Below are 25,575 nucleotides of genomic sequence, written 5' to 3'. Positions count from 1 at the left end.
ACAAGACAAGGGAGGGAAGATAGAGGGAGGACAAGACAAACGATCTTACTAGGCCTTGTGTCATTCAGATCGTGCAAGTGCGAGAATGAGAAGTGCAAGGGGAAAGGGAGGGGGGAACTGCAAGGGAGAGGGAAAAACAGGGCTGCAATGCTCTAAGTAAGTGTAGCCAGGGCAGCGTGGTTCTGGGTAGTGCAAGGAGAAAAGGGGACTGTAGGGTTACAGTTACAGCCCCTAAGTGCATGGTAGGCCCAGAGGCAGTACGAGGTGACTGATCAAGAAAGAGTCTGGACTTAGTGAGACTCTGGGGGTAGCCAAGCAACCAGTCGGTACAGCAGACAGGTAGGTCAGGTAGGCCAGCAGGGGAGGGAGGGAGAAAGCAGAGGAGAAGAGGAAAGTTTTGAGCTGCTTCCGGAATGTCAGGTGGTCCAGCTCAAGTTTTCCAGAGGGAGGCACCTGCAGAGGAGACAGATCTACCCCCCACTCTCTGCCTGGAGAAGTGTCTAACCCTTAGAGAGTTGTAGGTAACTGAGCAAAGGGCTCGAGAAGGAAAGTATTTTGGAAAAGAGCGTTGGATGTAGTGTGGGCCCTGGGCCCAGAAAGCCTTGTGGACAATGCTAAGGTTTTTGAACTTGATACTTGCAGCAACTGGGAGCCAGTGGAGCAATTTCAGGTCTGGACAGATACGATCCCTGGGCTTGAGGGCATGGATAAGTCTTGCAGTCCTAGTCTTTATTAGTTGCAGAGGCTGGAGAGTAGAGGAAGGCAGATTGAGAAAGAGGCTGTTCCAGTAGTCCAGCCTAGAGAGAACCAGGGCTCTGGAGAGAGTGAGCTTCTGCAGGAAAGTGAGAAAGGGAAGAGTCCCTATGAGGAGGAGCAGCTGGTAGTGGGACTTCTTGGCGACATCCGAGATGTGAGGAGAGAAACAGAGAGTGGAGTCAAAGATGAAACCAAGTTTTTTTGCCTCACAGTAAGGCGAAGGAAGAGGGCCCAAGGCGGGCGGCAAGACTGAGAGAGGGAAAGCAGGGGCAGGAGTCCAAATGAGAAGGATCTCAACTTTACTGACATTAAGGCAGGGATCATTGGAGGCACACCAATCCTGATTCGCGGATAGACAGTTGGGAATGAGCGAGAGAGGAGAGGAGTCTGAAGGGAGCCTGAAGGAAAACGCAGTGTCATCCGCATAACACTGAAAGTTAGAGGAGAATGCAGAGATCAGGTGGGCCAAAGGGGCCACGTAGAGGTTGAAAAACCAGAGTGAGAGGATGGAGCGGAGAGAAAGGAACCAAGTTAGACCTGGGAGGGGCAGTCCAAGAGGAAGGAAGTCAGCCACTCAACGGCCTGTCCGTGATGCCCAGGTTTTCATGGAGTCGATTGATCAGGATTGATCTGGATGGCATGGTTGACCGTGTCGAACGCAGAGGAAAGATCAAGGAGGATGAGGACAGAAGGAATGCTGGAATCAATGTTAGAGAGCAGATCTTCACCGGTGTTCAGAACAGCAGTTTCCGTGCCTCTGGCAGCTCTGAAGCCAGACTGATGGTCATGGAGACAACCAACATATTCCGCTTGGAGAGTAAGCTGGGAAATGGCCAGCTTTTCCAACAGTTTGCCCAGGAAAGGGGTAATGGAGATTGGACGATAGTTTGTTGGGCAGGCAGGATCGGCAGACAGCTTCTTGAGGAGTGGGTGCATAAGGGAGTGCTTAATGGGAGAGGGGAACATTCCAGTGGTGAAAGAATCACTACAGAAATCGGTCAAGGCTGAAGCGAGGGTGTCAATATGGTTCTTGATGGTTCTGGTGGAGCAGGAGAGCACCTATCTGGATGACACTTTCATAGATCGGACTTTTCTAGAAACCTCATCAGATGTTGTCATAGAGAAAGAGGAGAAAGGAGGAAGAGAGGTAGGGATGGGCAAAGGGGGGCCGAGAGAGGAAGAGGGAGAGGAAGAGGAGATGGAGGACGGGATGTAATGAGTTTTAGCAGAGAAGTGAGATGACAGAGCCATACAGAGGGCTTGGTAGGGAACAGTTACCGCAACAGGATTGACCAGTTCCTTTCAGATTTGAAAGAGTTTGGCCATGTTGTTAGAGGCCACAGAGACACGGGCTTGAATGTGTGTTCTCTTCTTGATGAGTGTTATTGCTTCGACTGGAATTTTGGTGCAACCAGTCTAGATATGTCTAAATGTGGCCTGGCAAGCTTTACTATATTGTTATTACGTGTGTCTACACTGGTCTACATTGTTCAGCCCGTTGGACATGTTTTCATTGTGGCATGGCATTTTTAATAGCAAAGCATTAATGTTCCTGTGCAATGTTGGTGACTTTCATCTATTGAATTGGTGTTACCCTACAAAACAATTGCAAACACTCTGGCTTTTTAGCCAATTTTTCTCAAATTGTGTTGTATATTATATTAAAACACATATCTTTCCCCTAGTGCAGTGTGCGGCATATCCCTTCAGCAGCACGTTTGTGTATATTGCGCAAGTGTGATAATCTAGGTCGGGCCGGGGGCACAACCCTTGATTTGTTGATTTGTTGCTGATTTGGGGGGGGCTCTCAGCATGGCTCGCAGGGGTGCCCCCACATTTTGTGTTACGCCACTGGGTCGCATATGGCCCATGATTTAAGCTTTTTTCGAAGTGTCCACGGATTAAATGGCAGAACCTTCTTACTTGAAACTGGAAGCAAGATAATGGCGGACGAGAAGAAGTGAAAATATACAAAGGAATGGGAAGAAACATTAAGGGCCATTGCGTGCGAGATGGACGAGCGAAGGAGGAATAACTGTGGAGCTAAGGTTCGGAAAAGCACCAATGGGTGCCCGCAGTTAAGGAAGAACATGGTGGATGGGGTACTAATATTCCATATTGGTTCACATGTGTCATATCATTGTTAAAGGTACTGATACAGATTGACATAACACAGGGAAAACAACATTTAGGCCCTAGAGGGTGCCAACCTTCGACAGCTGGTGGCAGGAATACATGCATGCACCTTTTGCATCCATTTTGAGATTTGACAATACTGCCATTTTGTCCTCTAAGCTACCAAATCTCTGGCTGAATCTGCAACCCAGTTTATGCATATGTCTGCCCAATCATTAAACATGTCTGCCCGTCAGAGCAACCATAGACTCGCTGCCCGTTTCTTTCTTCTATTCCCTCCCTGAAAACACTAAGTTTTGAGGGATGTCAAAGCTGAAGTGCTGGGTCGAGGGTGTCAAATCCCAAACTCTTGCAGGAGAAGACAGTATGATGATTTCTAAACAGCCTTAAATGACATGTTCGAGCTGAATGAACTTTAAAAGGAGTCAGAGCTAAAAAAAAACAAAAAACCTTTGAGCTAATTCGATGGTTGAAAATCTGGTAAAAGTGCACAGGATCTTAGACAGATAATACATGATAACTCATATGACATACGCACATATACACGCGCACGGATCATAGTTTCTCACTGTATTTAATAGATAATGTTTATAAAAAGCAAATACATGTTTTTGTATTGTACTTTGGGGTCATGTAATCGTATATAATATTTTATTGAAATACAGGGAGCATATGTTGTAGAAATGCACTGAAGTAAACATGTCTTTGATTTTGACCATCTTCCAAAAAGAACACTTGCTTCGTATGAGCCATGTAACTGATACTTTTGTAAAGTCAAATTTGAAACATAGTTAGGATTATTCATTTCATTTTTCATTTTATTGAAATCATAAAGGCGCTTTTGGCCAAAAGCAATGAGCAACAATTATCAAAAAAGTGGTACATCACATAATAATGTATCATGAATAAAAACAAAAGAGTGAACAGTTTAACATACTTAAGTGGAAAGGGAAGATAGAAGATGAACTTTCAGATTCCATTGAAAAATATAAGGAGCTGTAGCAGAGAGAAGAGAAAGAGGAAGAGCGCTCCAATGATTAGGAGCTAGAAGAACAAAGGAACGGAAACGAGAAGAGGCACTCAGGGTTTAGGAACAGTAACAAGAATAGGTTCTATGATCTGAGACAGTGAGATGGAACACAGAGCGAGACTAGTGAAGAAAGATAAGCGGGAGCCAGACCATGAGTACATTTAACGACAATTGAAAGAAAATGATAAATGAGACAGGATTCAAAGGGAAGCAATGAAATGCATCAATCATAGGTACATTGATGATAAAACGATTGAAAGCATGGCCTGGTTAGAGAAGGTTTCCACTGCCCACTGAATAGCACACACACATCTCCTTTAGTGCATCAACTTGCACTGGTCGACCTGCAAATAATACACATGTAGACTTTGTGATTATGGCTGTGCTAGCTTATGTGCTAAGAAGCTTTGTGCTGCACATAGCTCAGCTCCACCTATCAGTAACCCTACAACCAAAATCTCTATCTCTAACTGATTTGGAAACATGACAATACATAGGTAGGCTAAAGCTCAAAACTAGATAGCTTTTGTGGTGATAAATCAAGAAAAGTTATAACTAGAATCATTCTGCTTTTAATTGTGTGACATATATGTACATCATATTACTATTTTAGTATAACTATCTTTCCTATTATTCTTTATTATGCTAGCTCTATGTGTCAGAAATCTATTCGCTACCTATTGATCACAGATATAAGTGTGGCAGGGAGGACAAAGGCGTTCACCTTGATGACATCTATGAACTAAGTACCACTGATTTGGGAATGCATATGGCATCACTGAATAATCCCATTTACAGTGTACACAGAATAAGGCACCAAATAAACAGTTTCAGCTAACAACCAAAGTTAGGTCCCAAATGCTACAGGTCTGAGTCCTCTCTGCCCTTATTTGATCCTGTGATGTAGGGGTTGCATATTGACACCTACAGCGCGTCTGTTAACCCAATGGTCTGTCTTTCCGAGGCTAAAAGGGATGATAGGTATTTTGATTTGGGATCTATGTTCGTTTGCCGACAGGATTTTTTTTTTAAAGTATTTATTTCTGATGAATTACTTTGAAACAACTCATCAATTTCATTTGTTATGTTTGCCCCCCCCGAAAACCCTTGACTATATGTGTATCCCTATCCCAAGCCCCTCTCTAACCCCTTTTATTTCCTTTCCCCTATATATTTCAATTCGTTTTTCCAAAGTAATATTTCCATTAAAATCATCTCTTGCTTCTTCTTAACAATCACCATGTAGCTACAGGCACCCCTCTTCTTATTTTGTAGACCAGAACATACTCTTTATCACTATCCTAAACTCCATTGATTTTCCATGATTCCTTGGGTCCTTTATGCTGGCGGTCCCCACCTCTGACATGCACTTGCTCTTCCCCTTTGACAATCAACTCTGGGCTGGCTTTCTTATTCCCTGTTTTGTACTCGTTTAGATAGCACGTGTATTTCAAATATGCTTAAAATAAATTCCACTGGGAAATCAAAGATAAGAGAATAGTATTTTCTCTATTGTGATTCGTACTATCGAATTTTTCTAGGAGGACTAGGAGGACTGGTATTTAAGGATATATATATATTTTTACATTGCCACATCTGTTCCCATTATTTGTTCCCTCTATGCTGTTTCTAAAGCTACAGAAAAACATGTCAAAAGAATGTGTTCAGCCTTTGTACTTTGTATCCAATCTACATTTCATGCAGTTGTGCAGTGGGTGTCATGGTGTTTCGGGATGGCATGACCAGCTTGGCTTGTTGGGTGTGGGTGACAGTGAGACGCTTTGACCGAGGTTGGCAGTAGTTCCAGATCTCTTGGATCACAGTGCGCATTAATGGTCATACATTTAGTAGACATTAGTTTATAACACTGCTCAGTCCTGACAGAAACACATGTTTTGTTTATGCTCTCAGGTGCACTGCATCGTAAGCGACATCAGTGCGGATCATGCATTAATAGAATTTATGACATTTTCTACGATTACGTTTGAGTGTTGCAGAGAAACCACAGCAGTCCCACGTAGAGCAGCCGTTCGACACCACTGAGTGGAAGCAGAGTCAACCAAGGGTCAACACCAAGGCAAGGCTACTTTCTACGTCAAGACTCAGAGCACAGAAATCCCATCCTGCATAACACACAGAATTGCTGACTCATCTATTGACATGTTTACCTTGGCAAAATATTTATTGCAGGAAACACACGGTCATCAAAGGTGGACCTAATTTGCACAATGTCAATTTTGGATTGCCATAAATCAGATTGATGGACCCAACATTCGAGAAAGAAAATGGGGACATCAAGGTGCAGAATGCAAGAGGAAAACATGAATATTTGAGGGTGGCTGTAAACTGTGTCTTGTGTCTGGCTAACATTAAGAAAAGAAGTGTATCTATTGAATTTGCTGTGCCAATTCTGCCACTATCAAAATGTACCGATGTGTGTAAAGGTTCCTGTGGCAACCCACATCTTTAGAATTGGCATAGAAATCCAATCACATTCTGCATAATCAGTAAAACATTGTGCAGTCGCCTGAATTAATATAAAGCAAAAAATTAAAAGCTGTATTTGTTTATTGATTGTCTTATTATCTCATAAACAAAACGTACAGACAACCAAATCAGAAATATAAGTCGCAGGGCTGGATTCCAGTCAGTTATGTGACAATATTACGAACATTGTTTCTTCTCAGGGTGATATTCAGTTAGTCAGAGGTGATCTCTCCTGTCCACGAGGTATCTATATTCTCAAGAAATATCTATACAGGTATCCACAACTAATTTCAATGGTATAATCTGCTTCCCATCCCAATGGTTGGTTTGGCGTTGCTTGATTCCACTGCACACATAACTTACTCTATCATCCTTGATAACACTTGCCTCTGGTCAATATTCTCTCAATGCAGAGATATCTCATGGATTCTTGCTGAACTCGACATTCCATCACTTGTGTGAGCCGTCATTGCCGCAGTCTCCTGTTATTTCACATATTTAGCCTTGGCCCATTTAACTAGGTCACTCTTCCTTCCATAACATATCTGGCCCACCTCTATCTTCCATGCCATTTCTAAGTCTTCTCTTGAGCAGAGGAATGGCCACATATACAAAACATTGCTTTTCCTCCTTTCTCCTGAGTACCTCTCCCAGGACATGAGCCTGAGTGCAGAATCCAGGCAAGGGTGGGTGCATTAATGATCAAAATTGTTTTCTCCCCACTCCACGTGGCCTCGCCTGTCGCAGACCAACGGCCTTAACATGCATTTGGTGGTAACCTTTAAATGCAGAGGTTGCGCTATTACTGCTGCATTTAAGGGACTGTCAAATCAAGGGTTTGGCAGCATTTACCCCCAACTCTTAGCTCTTAGCTGGGGGTAAATGTGCCAGGAATTTGCTGATTTATTGTGCAATTACCGTGCAGTAATACGGCTGACGGTAATCACGCTGAAAATTCTCCATTGGGTTCAAGGGGGAATGGGGAATTCACCAATGGGCCCAATGGGGAATTAGGAATTACCATTCTGCCAAACCTGTAATCCGGCACTAATAGTGCCAGGGGTCTGGCGGTAATGCTATTAGCCCTGGTGGTACCCCAGTGGTAATACCACCGGGATACCGCCCAACTCGTGATGAGGCCACAAGGTTGGGGAATTCACAGTGCTGTCCATGGTCTGAAAGGTTATCTGGCAACAGTGATGTGGCAAAAAAGAAAACAAATATACTTTGTTTTTGCTAAACAGTTGTCGAAATGTAAAATGAGGACATTTGTAGTGACTGGCATCAGCACCCCACCCACATAATATTGGAGAGAAATGTATATTCAAGTGTTGAGAAACTGTTTGACTCTAGATGATACAATGGGTGGTACACCTGCTGGCCCCTCGTGCCTGCAGTCAATGTTGCCTTCACTTTGCAAGTTCCTACCACACTCCATAGTAATTTCCTATTTTGTTGAAATATTCTGTGATGTCATCATTATGGTCATAGGCTGCACAACATGGGGGGGGGGAGTTAAGGTAGCATTAGCTGAATTTCAGAGGTTTTGTGCCCACTGTCCATATTAAACACTACCATACAACTAGCCGTGGCTTTTGACTGTACCCACTGTCTATTTTAGAACATTACCAGACCACTAGCCATCGCCTTCAGCCATGCTCAGTGGGAAAGGCCAGGCTATATTTTAAAACAGGTGCAATCCATCGTTCAAAGATGTTCATCAATCACAAACTGATTTTGCCCTGTTTTCAAAGTGGTATTCTTATGTATAAAACATTGCAGATTTAGAAAATTCACAATATTTGTAGGCAATGCAAGGTGAGATTAAATTATGTCCCAAGGATCACACATTTTGGTTAAGCAACATGCTACAAGCCCCTTGTTTTATGGTCGGTCTCTTGGTGACTGTCGTGATGCATCACACAACCCAAAGTAACCACATATAAGCAGGATGGATAAGCATTTCTGAGTATATATCATATATATATAATAAATTGGCTCCAGATTCCCTCTGCATTACTGACCTGGCACTGGACTGGCTGACCTGCTTCCTATCTGATTGACATTCCCAGGTTCAACTGGGCCCTTTTCTCTTCTCCACCACACTCACCACCTGCGGCATCCCTCAGGGCTCTATCATCTCGCTGTGGCTCTTCAACATCAAACTTGCCCATCTAGCCCACTTGATATCCACTTTCTCTCCTCCCTTCTAGTTTTATGTGGTTGACCCGCCTCTCCCCTTCAAGCTTCCCTCCACTGTTTCCTCTTCTTCCTCTCTGATTCATCTCTGATTTCTGACTGTCTGACTGCTGTTCAGGCATGATGTGCTGCTAATGATCTCGGCCTTAATGCCAGTAAGTCTGAGATCCTTCTCATTGTCTCGGGAGGATAGCTCAGGGGCAACGTGCTCACCTTGGACGAGACGGGTATTAAGCGTGTTATAAATATCCAATCATATCATATCATATAATTGGGAGACCTGCTCCCTCCTTCCCTAATACTCTCTGGCCACCCACCATCAGTCCCCTTCCCTCACCCTCTTCTGAGGTAAAACCTTGGCATCATCTTCGACTCCTCTCTCTGCTTCTCTTCTCATATTGCGGACCTTGCCAAGAAGACCCACTTTCAACGGCATTTGCTCTGAGGCATTCTCCCTTTCCTCATCTTCCCCCAGGACCTCAATGTCGTCAGAGCTCAGGTCCTATACAGGCTGGACTACTGCAATAGCCTCTTCCTCAAACTGCCTGTATTCTCCGTTCGCTCCCTTCACCTAAACCAGAACAGGGTTGCAAGACTTATCCTTGGCCTCAAGACCAGTGACTGCATCTCTCCAGCCCTAAACTCTCTCCACTGGCTGCAAGGATCAAGTTCAAGAGTTTTTGCATCATCCTCAAGACTTCCTGGAGCCAGAAACCCTGCTGTATCCAATACTTTCTCCCTAAATTCCTCCCTGCTAAATTCCTCCCTGCTGGAGCCCTTCAGTCTTCTAACGCCAACTTTCTGCAACTCAGGTGCTTTTCCAATCAGTGAGTGGTGGTAGATCTATTTCCTCAGTGGGATCGTCCCTCTGAAATGACCTCCCTACCCCTCTCAGGCTTCAGCTGGATCTCCTTAAGTTTTGGAAGTTTCTCAAGAAGCTACTTTTCTCTTCCCTGGCACTTGCCCACCTAGCCTCCCCTTAGCACTTGCCTAGCCCCATGGGACCTCTTCTCCCCCTCCTACTCCCTCTGCACATATACCTCCTCTTGCCCTGCACCTCCTTGCCAGCCTAGCATGATCACTTCCGCCCGACCTACACCCCCACACTCCCTCCCCTCTGAACTTCTTGTTACTGCACTTGCACGATCCGAATGACACAAGGCCTAGTAGGACGGTTATTTTTGTTTTCTTCCTTGTCCCCCCTTTTTTTGTCTTGTGGCGCCTTGAACCACCATTTGTTGTATATGCGCTTTACAAATAACCAATAAATAAATAAAAAAATATATAACAGGTTATTCTTGTTTTATCATTAAAGTGTTACAGTAACTTTGCACAGAGACTGCACACTAAATATCTTACAATAGAACTGTACAGGACTACTTAACATACATATATATGCATATGTAGTTTAAAAAAATGAAAAGTTTCATAGACGAAGCTATGGGAGATGTGGATGTGATTGCTTAAACTGCAGGCGCAGGTAATCGTAGCAATGGGGGGTGTCATATCCGCGGTTGCATTTCAGTGTAGCCGACCAATCAGATTGTGCTCTGCGACTGCACGGGTACACATGACATATATCTGCATCAACAATGGACAGCACGGGATGTGTAAAAGCATCTATGCTCACAACGTATGACGAAATGCACGTCTGTGAAATTGACCAATCAGAACGTACGCTGCAGCTGCATGGGTACACATGGTATATATCCACATTAACAATTCATCCAATGATAGCGTGGAATGAGTAAACGCATCTATGCTTACGTCATATGATGAAATCTGTGCGTGCAAAATTGACCAATCAGATTGCACGCTTTGCCAGCGCGGGTACACATGATATATGTCGGCATCTAACAAATCAACCACTGACAGTGCAGGATGCGAAAATGCGTCCACGCCCACACTTTATGATGAAACCCACGTCTGCCAAATTGACCAATCAGAACACACACTGCGGCTAAGCAATTTCACATGAGATATATCCGCGTCAACAATTGAACCAATGATAGTGCGGGATGCGTAAACGTGTCTAAGCCCACACTATATGACCAAATCAGTTTCTGTGAAATTGTCTAATACAAATGCACGCTGCAGCTACACGGGTACATATGACATAAATCTGCATCAACAATCGAACCAATGACAGTCTGTGATGCACAAACGTGTCTATGCCCACGCCGCATGACCAAATCTGAATCATCGAAATTGACCAATCAAAATGTGCGCTGTGGCTGTGCAGGTACACATGACATATATCCGCATCAACAATAGAACAAATGATAGTGCAGGATACGTAACTGCGGATATTTACCACACCCAAAGCAAATCACTTAATATTTGACATTGCTTTCAGTCCTTGCTAGTGAAAAGGTTTCCTGTGTAACCGCTAGACTTTCTGGCTCCTCATACCGTACTTTTCCATCCTGTTTACCCACTATGTAACTATTCCTCTTTTCTCTTGTCTTGTTATTTGTTCTGTTTGACAATTCTATATTTTAGTATTTTTTCTTTTTTAAATTTGTTTTAATTTTTGTGGCATTCTCATTATTGAGTTGTAATTTTGTTTTCTTTTTTTTTTATTTCCCTCCCCAGTCAGACTTTTAACAGCATATCTGACCCAACTGGCAGCAGTGAGGACGATGTAGTCTGTGTTCCGAATATGTCCTCACAACCTAAAGGGCTGCAGGAATGAAGATAACATCAGACCATTGGAGGTAATTTCGCGTAAATGAACACTTTTACAGAAAAGAGGCTCAGGAAGTTCAATGTACCTTGTGCTCGAAGACGTTACGATGGGGCCCTTCGAATGTTCCTTCACAAAGCTTGGGGACATTAGTGTTTATAAACCATATAGCACGGGTCTACTGTGATGACGTTGATGATGCATACAAGAAGGCTCATCAGCATCACACGATCCAGATGCATGGATCTCGTTCATTATGCCAGCGAGTAACTGCAATTCCTCCATCGGCGCCTGCATCCACCATCGCAACACCTCCAACCAATATTGAATTCACATCCACCTGCTGCAATTCAATCGCAGCCAAATGTATCTGGCATGAAAATCGTGTGCACTATGTGCCATGAATGTGTAGCCACGGGAGGTGCCACAACAGATCATCAAAAGATCATCTCTAAACATCAGATTCATTGCCATCCTTATTTTTTCAATGTTTGTTTAAAGTGGCAATTTCACCCCTTTTTTGGAAAAAATAAACTAACAAAAAACAAATACCCAAAATATATATAGATGTTCCTTTTTGTTTTAATTCCCTTTGTTATATGTTTTACTGTAATATTTTTCCCTTAACTGTTCCACCCCTCTCTTTCCAACCCCTGAACGGCCCTATTAAGGGCCACTCTCTAAGTTATAAAAATAGATTAAATGAAACAAAGACTGACTTCATAAATATATTCCATCATATTTTGAAATCTATCTTATGCAGTTTGAGTAACTGAAAAGTATTTTTCACAATGTTCCCTTGTAGCCGTGGCTATCCTGCACTGTGAATGGTGACCCATAGCCGCAGATATGACTTTCAGTCACTGCTACTGTATGGACCTCAAAACCTCAGCATCTCATTGGCTGGTGTAGTAGCTATGGTTATATAAAATTACATATGTGCATATATGCGTGTATTCTATAGTACTTGAAAGTTCTATTTTACAGTATATACAGTGTAACAGAAAGTGTGAAGAGGGTACAGGAGCATGATTACATTCTGTAATGTCAGAATGAGTGGATAGGGGGCAAAAGGGTTGGAATAGACTAGATAGGGGTATAGAGGCTGTGTGAAAATGGTATACCGATAAGGGAAGACACAATAGGGGTACAATGCCAGTAGAAAAAGTGTCAGTAACATGATTGGGTGGGGTAGTCAGGGTTAATAATTGGTTTGAGGATAAACGGGGAGAGTATAGTAGGTGGTTGAGTAGAGAAGGTAGGGTAATGTCATAATTTGCATTTTTCTGGCTATGTATATATATATATTTGGTGAACAAACGTTGTTAAAGGGACATTGTGGTTATGTTGCACTAATAAAAACCTATGAAATTCACTGAAAAATCTTTGTTAGCAATTACATTTGACTAAAAAAAAACTATGAAATTCACTGAAACAACTTTGTTAAAGGAACATTATGATTAAGTTGCACTAATAAAAACCTATGGAATGCAATGAAAACACTTTGTTAAAGGAAAGTTAGGGCTACAAGTAAAACTGAAAAGCCCCAGAATTCACCAGTCATGGTAAGCTAAGCATCCATAACTTGCAGCATCACCGTGCAATGCTAAGACTAATATCCAGTGCATCAAAGAGGAAATCACAAATGTCATTGATGACATCACTGATGACCTCAAATATGTGAGCCACTTGATTTTGTTCACTGACATATCTAGTCCAGTTGTTTTTGTCCACTGACAGTGAGAAATTTAAAATTAGACATTTACCTTGTCCTATGTTGTTAAGGTACTTTCCTTAGGGTTTGATCTCAGCTCATGGTAGACATATATGGAGCAAAAAGAAGGCCTCAAACACATAATTCATATTGTATACATGATCATGAACTTTGATTTTATGGACATGTCCTGGTGATGTTGGTTCTTTCTTACTTTATTTTCCCTGTATGTGCCTCTGATTTGTATGCATTGTCGATCTTCATATGTATTGTTTGTACTAATTGGTTCCATGTTTAACATTACACAAAACTCTGATAAAGTAGCATTCATTATGTTACTATCCAGATAAAAAATGTTGTACTTCTATGGTGCATGCTGCAGCCATTGCCTATGTGTATGTATGATTAGGTACCTGCATTAACAACAACACTCCATTATAATGTTTTGTTTAGGTGACTACATTCTTTAATACATTAAGAGGTTCATGATAGGTTTGCTGATCACCCCTGACATGTTGTTAGCAACATTATAAACACAGCCCCTTGTAGGGACTTTTCATCAACATTCATTTCATTTGTGACGTCATCAGTGATGTCATCAATGACATTTCTGATGTCATCTTTGATGTCCTGGGTGTTAGTCTTACCAGCGCACAGTGCACCGTGGTGGCGCAAGTTATAGATGCTTAGCATACCATAACTGGATAATTTCTGGGGGTTTTCGGTTTTACTTGGAATCATAACCATACACTCTGAGCCCCCATGTAGACCCCCCAACCATCATTCCACCTCTAACTCTTAGATCAGAGGCGCAGTCTGGCATGCCAAACTCCACTTGCCTCAAACCCTCACCCCGCACACCTCAACCCAAATGAACACATCAACATCCATCTTCCCTCTACCTCAAAACATCACATGTTCCCCATCATCTCCACACCATCCTTGTGCCCACCAAGGAACCCCTTACCCTCTGACCCTACCTCCCATACTGCCCTCCCGCTCCCCTGACAGCCCTAGTCGACCCACAGTCTACACCTTTCATACCCTTTCCCTTCTCTGAAAGTAGCAGGTCCCACCCTTTCTAGAACAGTTGCTTCATCCACTTCCCCCCCCTGATCCTCATACTCTCTCGCATACTCCTCTGGCATCAAAACCCACAAAACTCCAAAACAGCAACCAACCCTCACCCTTGACGCTCCACTCCTCACCACTTCTCCTTCAGTCCAACCTACCATCCCTTCCCACCCCCACCATCAGACCCTCCCCCTGTCTCCACCCCCTTGCCCATAACTTCTCACCCAGTACACCTAAACCCCTGTGCCCTCCAGACCCAAACAACTTTCCTAAACCCCATACCACATATGCTCCACTCACCACCCTTGCCCCCGAATCCTCCCCACTAAGTCTCTCACACACCTATCCCTGCCCGCCTTACCTTCCTGCTTCCCATTGACCTAACCCTCTCACCCAACCCTCAAAGTGCACATGCAACTAGACCCCCCACTACCCCTACTCAATCACTCGCACCCACCCAGACTGATCCTACCACACCCCTCATATCACTGAACGCCCATGTCCACCGATGAGCATCACAAAAACCACCTCGCCTCATGAAGTCACATGCATCGTTTTCAATGCTAATGGATTGAAAAGGATGTATATGAGAAACAGGCTCAGCATCTTTGACCTCCTATCCTCTGACAAGCCCAACCTCATTTTTATCACCAAAATCTGGTTCTCCTTCGATTTTGCAGCAGTCACCCTCGAGGCCTTCCCCCTGGCTACTTGTGTTTCGCCCACAACAGACCAACCAGAGGTGGTGAAGTGGCAATCCTCTACAAACTTCATTTCTCCATCTCACTCATTGAAACCCAGACATGAAATGCCTCCTGTGAATCCCTTCTAGTAAAACTCTAATAAAAGTCTTGCTACCATCAACACTCATCCACAGCTTCCTACTCATCTACAGACACCCTGAATATGACAGACACTTTGCCAATAGTCTGTATGACTCAATAGCTACCTTTCAGGTAAACCACCCAACCCTTAAACTATTGACTTCATATCTAGTCTGATATGCAAAAAAAAAACATGACCCAACCCATGGTCGACAGTCTTGATGCACTCTACCTCTCCGGACATACCACTGGTCCATCTCATTCAGGTGGGCACACTCTTGATGCGATGCTCAGCTCCTATGACCTTCTCTCTATATCTAGTCCCAAACCGCTTATCTGGACAGACCACTCTGCCATCACTTTCTCTATCCACACACATGCCCCTCCTCCCACAGCTCCCCCATTCCCCCACTTTCGATCACAAATGCTGGAACAATGTTAAGGAACTCCCCAACCTAGCCAAAGCCCTGCTACTCTGTCCCCCAGCAAACCTGCCCTGTGGTAGACTCTTAACCATTGAATCCTTTGACTCCTGGCTTTTAAGAATCATTAATTCCTCTCACACCCCGCAGCCTCAAGCAAAGGACTGTCCCGCAAATGATTCATGCCCCACTTAAAGACACTCAAACATCAAAACAACACTCTTGAACGCAAATGTCGAGCATCCAGTCCTTCTTAGAAAATAGAACGATGAAAGTCTTTTCCCCCTCTGCATCAGCAAACCCAATCGAGAGTAATTGCGGCGTTCCACAAGGATCATGTGTCTCGCCCACTATGTATAACATATTTACCAAGCCTCTATTTGACAAATTGGACAGACTGGGTGTCACCTACACGAATTATGCGGATGACACTCAGATCCTCATTCCCCTTTCGGGCAATTTTGACAAAGATATGACCTTGGTAAATAAAATATACCTCCTCAATCAGACATGGATGTCATCCATGGCCTCCACCTGAAAGACGATAAAACAGAGATCCTGATTCCTGGTTCTGATGCCAACCTAAAAAAACTAATCTCCAACTACTCTGCATTGAATATAGACGGCAGAACAATCAAAGTATTAAAGAGGTAAAAACACTAGGCTTGTACCTCGATTCCACCTTAACATTAAGGAAACAGGTAAACTCCATGGCATCCTCTACCGATTACATCTGCAAGCTTATCAGGGCCTGCAGACCATTTCTAACTAAAACCAGCTGCATCACCCTCGCCAAAGCCCTAATTTTGTCAGAATTGGATTACTTTAATGCCCCATACCTAGGAGCGAACAGAGATATCCTCGACAAAATACAAACGTTACAAAACAATGCCCTCAGAACTGCCCTTAACATACCACACAGAAAACACATCTCCAACATCAGAAGAGATCACCATTGGTTAAAAATAAGTGACAGGATCCTATTCAAAACAGTCTCATTCACTTTCAAATGCCTTAACAATACAGCAACACCATACCTTACAGAGAGAATGATTAGAAGAACTTCGACTCACCACTCCAGAGCGGCTAACTCCCACTGACTACAGATACCAAAATTCAAATTATCAAAGGCTGGAGGCAGCAGCATCCCGGTGAAAACTGCACAATCCTGGAACGCATTACCCCCAGCCCTCAAAACTAACCAGTCCTACCTCAGCTTTAGGCGCAAGACTCTAAACTGGCTGCGAGCTAATGACATCTGATCCCTTGGAGACTCCGCCTCATATACCTATGTACGTGCCTATGTACGCTACCTACTGTACCTTTATCACTATAACTGACTGCATTTTGTATCTGACTGCATTCTCCTTGTTGCCTTTACTGCACGTATGCCATTGTGTAACTAAGCCTTAAGTAGTCTTGTATCTGTTGCGCCCAGCTACCTAAGGGTTTAGCGTGCATTACCAAATAAACAAACACACAAAACCATCCTCAGCAGATCCATGTCTGCCCTCCACCACCATAAATTCAAACCGAGATCTGAAAGGCCATAAAGCCCTATTACAATAAACAAATTCTGAACTGTGGCAGCAGCAGCAAAGAACTCCACAAGGTAATCTCTGAATTCGAGAAATCTACTTGCACCTCTGCCCAAACCACTCCCACACAAACATTATGTGATGCACCCTCGCTACATTTCTACAACACTGCATTTGCCAGGATGGCAACCCTTAAAACCAACTTCTCCACCCTCTCCACCTGCCCTACTTCTACCCCTGCAGATCCTGTTGCCGAGGCGCTCTCTATGCCAACCTTCGACTCTTTAAAACCCATCTCGATAGATGAGTTCTTAGACCTACTATCTGGCAGCAGACCCTCTGGATTGCCCCTTGACCCCTGCTCTGCCTCCCTTCTGAAAGAAATATTCTCCTTTACTTGCACTGGAGAACAAGCAAGATCCATACTAAAGGACTCCCTCACCTCTAGAACCTTTCCAGAAGCCTTTAAAATAGCACGTCAAACAGCTTCTAAAAAAGACATAGCTCGACCCCCTTGATGCTAAGAATTACAGGCTGATGTCCATCACCAGATCTCTTGCAAAACACATTGAACGAACCGCATACTCCCAGCTCAACTGCTTCGTAGAATCCAACAAACTCCTTGACCACGGGCAATCAGGTTTCAAACCGAGCCATGGAACAGAAACCACTCCTATTTCGATCTGGTATGATCTCAAGGTTGTGGCAGACTCTGAGGGTTGCGCAGCGCTGATTCTCCTTGATCTGTCAGCAGCCTTTGACACAGTTAACCATGCAATCCTCCTTGAGCGCCTCCACTCCGTAGGAATCTGTGGCTCGGCACTGAAATGGATCACCTCCTTCCTCAGCAACACGAAACAAATGACCCTCCTCCCCCCTTTTGTCGCTACTGCTTGTGCTGTAAACACTGGAGTATCCAAAGGCGCCTGCCTCTCTGCTGTCCTTTTCAACCTCTATCTGACCACTCTACCAGGAATCATTTGCTTGCATGTAACCTCACCTGCTACAACTATGCCGATGATACTCTACTTATCCTAAGAATTCCCAAAACAAGCACCAACCCATGTCCTGACCTTGAAGCTTGTCTCAGTGATATTGACCAATGGATGGCAAGTAACCACCTGCTTTTGAACCCTGATAAAACTGAAATCATGGTGTGAGGCAATTCTGCCCTTCTCCCGCAACCGCTCTGTTGGCCCCCCTTCCTTGGCCCCCTGCCCCCCTTTCAAAATAGTCAACTTTGCTGCACTATGGACTCAGGCCTAACCCTCTCCCGTCAGATCAATAATGTATCAAAATCCTGTCACTACCACCTCATACACATTTTCCCTTACCTCACCTATCCCAACATACTCGCTGCTGTTATGTCTATAGTTATCTCGAGACTGGGCTATGCCAATTCCTTATACCTGGGAGCACAGGCAAACCAACTTAACAAACTAAATAGAGCCAAAAACACTGTCACCAAACTCCTTCTCACCCTGGGACACAGAGAACACATCTCCCCCGGTTTCTGCACTCTCCACTGGCTCACTGTCGGACGTAGGACCACCTTCAAAATCCTATGCATTACCCACCGAGCAGTGCACAAGACCGGCCCAACGTACCGACAAGAGAAGATAAAACCCTACCTCCCATATCATACCCTAAGATCAAGCATTGCCCTCTTACTAGTAATTCCATCCTCCAATTCTACCAGGATTGGAGGATCCACCTTCTCCACCTTTGAGCCAACTCTGTGAAACTCACACCCCCCACACATTCGACACACCCAAGACTACATGGACTTTGCAAAAATCTAAAAACCCGGCTCTTTCCATAATGCTAATTAAGACCTTTGAAGGCCACGAAGACACTACAACCTGCAGACAGATGTTCAATGTAATACCGAGCAGTGATACCACTGAATAGGACTATTAATTCACTAATAAAGCCAATCGCAAAACATGAAATGAAAGCCAGAACAGTGGGCTCATAAGAATAAAACCTCCACTCCAGACACTTGCCTCTCCTATGACTATGCTCACTCCGACTCTACAACAACACACGATAGAGCGCAGCTACCCCCTCGATCAATTTCAGCCTAGCTGCTCACAAACAAACAACACCCCACAAACACCTCAACATCCTGGTAGAATGCAGCTATACCCCATGACAAATCGGCCTAGCTGCACACATAAGAATTCTACACAGTCCTAGCGCATCCAGAATCCAGTTTCGGAGACCAACCTCCTGACTGTACCTATTCAACTGATCTCAATGCCTACACATCTAATGCTAACATGCAACTACCATCATGCAATTGCATCAGCGGCGCACATACTGATTGCACCCAAGCACCCCATGATACCCTACTCTCTATACTGACCTAGACAACGGTCCCCGAGGGCGTTCAACCCACAAGCACTTTGAGGTCATACCAATGATATATAGAGCGCTATATAAATGCCAAAGAACATAAGATAACATAACATACCGTCTCTTTAACAACATTTTTTCAGTGAATTTCATAGGTTCTTATTGGTGCAACTTAACCATAACATCCCTTTAACAAAGGTTTTTGGTGAATTTCATCGGTTTTTACCAGTGCACCCTAATTTCCTACAACTAACAAATATCATACTTACTCCAATAAAGCAACATTTTCGTCCATTTACAAGTTTCACATTAAAGCCCAGCCATTTCCCACTTTCTAGCATCATTTTTAACACTTCTATACACTTTTTACATATTTTACCACTGTTTTGTGTTCAGACGTTCGCAAACGTCTGATGTCATTGCAGACTTTCCAGCCAGTGTCACGTGACCACACGCCTCTTCCCTTCGCAAACAGGTCCATGCTTTGCAAGCAGTTTGGAACTGCGTTTTTAGCTGATCTAGGAACTTTGAAGCTCAAAATGTACCCTTGCACAGCTCCTACACCTACTGTTACTCATTATCCATTAACAATCTAGCACACAGAACATACTTGGAAGAATATTAGCAAAACTGCTATTTATTTTAAAAATGGCATCAGTTATTGCAATCCCTCCTACCCAAGAGGCACCACCAGCTGGAGGGCCGACACAACAAAAAAAGCGCATTACTTCAAAAGACAATGAAGAGGACCAAGAAGATTAGGTATAGGTAGTGCCTACCTCTAGCACCTAGAGAGAATCGTGGGTGTAGCAGCTCTTTACCACTGTTGGGAATCTACCAAAACCTAAAGCTACCAAAGGGAAATGCACTGAGTGTAACGTTGTACTCAGTTGCAGACTACCTGAACAGTACTCCTTTGGGATCACCTCCATGTGCCGCCACACCACATCCAACCACTGCAATGGTCTCAGAAAGGTTGTTCCTTTCTTACCAAGTAGTAGGCTGTCTTCCTCGACATCATCTTCCTCAACCAATACTGTAACCACACAGCCTACTTCTGTAGGACACACAATACCAAAAGCTACCTTGGAAGTGATAAAACAGGCTGCTGATCCATATTTTTATTAAAAAAAGCAGCACTCTGTATATACTGCAAAACACCACTCTGCAGGGGGAAGCAATTTCGAAGTGCTTTTGAAGCTGTAATCAAACACCATGAGAAACATTGCCACCTACATTAGATGAAACACACAGGCAACATCTTCCCCTGTACACCTGCCCCTCCATATTTGTGTTTGGTGCATCTTCCCTTATTTCCCTCCCCATCCTACTTTCTGAGCTATCCTGCAAAAAAAAAAAAAAAAAAAAAAGAAAAACACTAAATAAAAAGTTCAGTAGGAGCCACCGTTCACAGTTAAAAAATAGAACTAAAACAAATAATCTTATAGACTCCATCCACTCTACATTTCTCAGTAAATTAGATAGATTCAGTAAGATTATCCTATACTAACAACAAGGTAAAAGGTCCTGGTACATCAAAGGTTGGCCAATGTGAACTATAAATGAATTAAAGTCATTCACCTGGTCCAAACCCATATAGCTATTCGGGTTATAGAAGTTGCATGTGTTTGTGTGTGTTCAGACACTCCTTCAAAAGAAACAAGAAGAATTGTTGGAATCGAAATGAAATTTTTATATCAAAAAGGTAGTGCGCATGGTAAAATCCAACATATAAGGACATATGGAATCAATAATATAATTAGCACATACAAATATTGGGTGTGAAGTCCTTCAGACAATAAAAAAACAGGGAACAGTGCATAAAAGAAAAACATAAATCAAATCTAAGCTTTAACATAAATTGGTTGTTAGTCACTTTGGAGTACAATTTAAACTGAGTGAAACATAGACCAAATCTGAGGATTAACATAAATTAGTTGTACAATTTGAACCAAAACAGAGAAAATATAAATTTGGATTGAAAAAACAATTATATTGCTAATGACTGTGTTCTTGCTGAAATTTCACAGGTGAGGCAAGTAACCAGTTTTGATATATAATTGAGAGGGAATCCCAAAATCAAATCTTAATGTGTGTTGGGATTGGGTCTGCCAACGCATCAGGGGGAACAAGATAATTCGCAACAGGAGCTATGCAAATGAAGCATCCATGTCCATTGGTGGTATCAAATAAAGAAAAAAGATCCTGGTTGGCACAGTGTTCTGTGGAGGACCTTGTGTCCCCTCTGGGAAACAATGTGTTTCGGCGGTTCAAAGTTCAGAGGAACGATACTCTTCGCATTAGAGGAAAGTACTCCACCTTCATCAGGGCAATAGATAGCAGGACCCTGTGGTTGTGAAAGGGGAGAGGAGATTAAGTTGAGAAAACAAGACAGAGTGATAGAAAATATATACAGAATTTGAGAGTTAGCGAAGGGTGAGGAATTGTCTTATACATTAAAGTCTGCATGCAAGGAAAATAACAATATTTGGATGCAGAGCAAAGACCATGGTCACGTCTGCAGTATTACTCATAGCCGGGTTTAAAAGTTTTTAGGGTAGGGAGTCCTCTGGAGCAGTGCCGTTGGACTTGCCCCTATTAAAAACATGGAAGATACTAGCATTGGGTCCCCTTCGGGATAGCAGTGCATGGGTCCCCGTGTACACCTGCCAGTCCAGAGACTACACGCAGGATAAGAGAGACAGGATGGACTGAGAAGGGATTCACTTACCACCGATTGCTGATCAAAAAAGGGTGCAGCTCTAAAGGGGCTGGATGCTGATGAGTGAAACGGAAGTGGACACTCGTTATCGTGTGGAGCAATGCAAGAGCGCTGGAGATGCTCATGAAGTCCAGTTATAGTTGTCAAGGGTCAGTCTGGCAAACTGAAACCTGAAAAAGAAAAGTGACTGTTTAGGAATAAGTAAAATTTGAAAGAAAATGGGAAGCAATGAATGTACGTCGTGGGCGGGAAGAGGAAGAGCCAGGCAAGAATGCCTGGGAAATGTCTAGTCGTACCTGAATGGCATGGGGCCAACAAAGGGTCTGCAAGAGTGGATACCAGTAGCACGAGTACCAGGCTATAGGCAACATCAAGAAGTACGTCTCTTTATGAGTGGCCCGGGACGTGCTGCTGTGAGAGAAAGCGTCAGGAGAAGAGAACAGGGGGAACAGGATTAATGTAATGTACGGCCGGAAGAAATTCCCACGCGGACGCTCGGTGTTAGGATTATCAGGCTGTTGAGAAAAAACATCCAGCTGGTAACAGAGCCTACGTGTTGTTACCTGTGAGCAAAGGGCTTGAAGTGCCAAAGTCTGGTAGCTACAAGGCGAGGTGAGGGAGAGCGGAGTCATCACTTAGTGTCATCCATCACTGGAGCCTGCAGCATAAATGCTGGCTGGAGCCGTGTAGCAAGGGAACAAGAGCGGTTGTCAAAGCAACCAAACTGCACGTTAGGTAACGTCGTGTGGGGAGGTGCCTCCGGTCAGCGAGGTAACCACTTGGGAGCCGCGAACTGGTGGAGTGACATGGAGGTGTGTACTCCATAGGACCAATGACGTGGTGGGATGAGGGTGGGAGTGCCGGCCGGGCGGGGGTGACGCCGGTCCAACAAGAATGCTGACCACCCGGGAAGCGAGAGATAGAACGCCTGTCCTCGCTGCCTATTGCTCGCGGTGCAGCAAGGAGCGAGCTCACAGACCGTGTGGGGGGGGTTCCGGAGAGGCAGAGGGGACAAAGTGGAAATTGCTTTGTCAGGCAGCCTGTTGGTTGCAATGTAGTCAAGGGGAGCTCACCCTCCGTGGGGTGAGGTCCGGAAACAGAGGGAGCAACGTGAACGTTCCGTGTTCTGCCGTGAGACCAAAGTGGATGGAAGTCTCTCCTGCGGTATGTATTGGTCATCTCATATGTGAGTAGAGGTGATGCATGTCCTGGGCATGCCATGCACTACCATGAGACCCAGGTGGATAGATGTCTCTCCTAAAGTGTGTGTTGGACACTTCATACATGAGTAGAGGTGATATATGTCCTGGGCATATGGAATAGCTGTGCTAATGAAAGAAGGTCAAAAGGCAGAGTGTTCCCTAAGAATGGTGAATAGGAAGTACGGTGTGAGCATGGACACACGGGGGAATGTATGGCCCTGTATAGAGGGGGATATCGTGAAGTGGTGTGTGTTATGGACGCCCAATGTGAGTGCATCTGAGCCGGGTGGGGAGGGCCGGGGCAGGGGGCCCCCCGCGTCCTGGACAGTACTGTGTTGGGAGAGGCGGTTGCTTGCTGTGGGGCAAGAAGTGTGGTCCACCACTAAGGTGTATCAAAAAGTGTGGGAAAGTGGTTGCCTGGACTCAGATATTAAAAAGGATATTGTTCATTGAGTCCGTGTTCCAAGGAGTCAAGTCTATAAATCCATCTCTTCTCCAGCTCCAAAAGTCTAATTTGTATATTCTGACCAGTGTGAATCCTGTCCAGGACCCACCAGAGAATATCATCCGGTGTATGGTGGTGGTTAGCCAAAAAATGAGAGACTAATGGAGAGGTAATGTTCTTGCACCGAATCCTAGAGCGATGCTCGGAGATGCGGGTCCCGACATTATGCATAGTTTGTCCCACATATCGAAGGCCACAAGGGCATTCGATACAATATATGGCTTGATTGGTCTTGCAATTAGTCAGATTATTTAGGACCCATTGTTGAGTGCCAATCGTGATTGTCTGGATTTTTTTGGTAAATCTGCACACCGAACAAGACCCGCAGGGGTAATATCCGGTGACTTTGTGTAAATTCCAAAGGCCTGTGCGTGGTGAGGTTCTAGTAAATGAAGAGTGGACCAAGTGATCCCTGATGTTTCTCGATCTTTTGAAAGCGTATCTCGGTATGGGTTCATCGACTAGTTGTAATCTGACGATTGGCCAGTATTTTCTGATGATTTTTTTAAAATCAAAGGTGTTGGGACCGTGAGTGACTACACATGTAAGTCTTTCATTATTATGTGTGTCTAGTTCTGGTGTAGGTGTTAAGAGACAGTCTCTATCCGTGAATCTCACCCTCGTGGTGGCAGTGGTGATCAATCTTTTGGGATAGCCTCGTGCATGTAATCTTCTGCCAAGTATTTCCGCATTAGCATAAAAATCCTCCAAGTAGGTGCAGTTCCTTATAATCCTCAGGAACTGACCATATGGAAGGTTTTGTTTTATGTGTTGCAGATGGTCACTGTGGTAATGCAGAAGTGTGTTTCGATTGGTCGGTTTCCTAAAGAGGTTGCAAGCAAGTTTGTTGTTGAGACCTGAAATCTCAAGGTCCACGAAGTGTATCTGGGTTGTGCTATATTCCATTGTAAATTGTATGTTGTTATTGCAGGCATTCAGCCATGTAAGGAACTGTTGAAGTGATCTAACGTCCCCTGTACATATAAAAATAATGTTGTCAATATACAGATGCAAGTAGGAGATATTGGCCTCCCACTGGTTAATCGGATTGTAGACATATTGGTCCTCAAATGAAGCCATGAAGAGGATGGCCAAGCTGGGTGCAAACTTAGCACCCATCACCGTTCCTTTGATTTGAAGGAAGAACTGGTTATCAAAAGTGAAGAAATTCTTGTTAAGAGCAAAAGTCAATAGTTCAATGATGAACTCTGGTGGTACTCAGTATGATCCTGGTTCAGCATATTCTCGGGTTAGGTGTTCATATATACAGTCAATGGCTGTGTCTTGGGGAATAGAGGTGTGTAAAGCCTTAATGTCCATAGTCACAAGAAGTTGTTGTGAACTGTTGAATGGTAGGTTTTCAAATACCTGGATAGTGTGCATTGTATCCCTAAGATAAGATCTGGTTTTGTTGCTCAGTAGTTTGAAAAAGTAATCAATAAATTGCCTGAGGGGTTCCAATATGGAACCGCATCCTGAGACAATTGGTCTCCCCGGTGGGTCTAGTAAGTTTTTATGGATTTTAGGGAGAGCATACAATCATGGTGTGCGGTTGGGTGATGTAGTCAGAAACTTGGCTTCTTTGTCAGTTATCCAGTCCCTGTCATGCGCATAAGTGACCATTTCAGAGATTTCATTTCTCATGTCGCCAGACGGGTCCATCCTGAGTGTGCGATAGCTGGTCCCGTCATTTAATAGGGTCATGATCATGTTGGTGTATTGATCAGTTGTCATGAGGACAATACCCCCACCTTTGTCAGCTGGTTTGATTATCATATCCTTGTTTTTGGATAGATCTTTAAGGGCTTGTCTCTCACCCTTGGTTAGGTTGTGCTGAAGTGTATACTTCTTTCTCTTTAGCTGTCTGATGTCTTTCAAGATGCATTTCTCAAATGTGAGAAGGTCATCAGGTATCTGTTGGT

The 25,575-nt window shown here is 43.9% G+C and overlaps 1 protein-coding gene across 1 annotated transcript in view; it reads left to right on the top strand.

Moving 5' to 3' along the window:
- The window catches only part of LOC138583125 (uncharacterized), a 271,451-nt gene extending 260,115 nt beyond the window's left edge, over positions 1-11,336 (top strand). The window contains exon 6 of the mRNA XM_069655095.1: positions 11,204-11,336. The gene's annotated coding sequence lies outside the window, so the exon portion shown is untranslated. The remainder of the gene's footprint in view (positions 1-11,203) is intronic.
- Positions 11,337-25,575: the final 14,239 nt, after the last annotated feature.

The sequence above is a fragment of the Ambystoma mexicanum genome, chromosome 3q (genome assembly GCF_040938575.1).
Source record: "Ambystoma mexicanum isolate Mex_15411 chromosome 3q, UKY_AmexF1_1, whole genome shotgun sequence".
Taxonomy (NCBI): domain Eukaryota; kingdom Metazoa; phylum Chordata; class Amphibia; order Caudata; family Ambystomatidae; genus Ambystoma; species Ambystoma mexicanum.
This window is presented reverse-complemented; position numbering and strand designations above follow the sequence as displayed.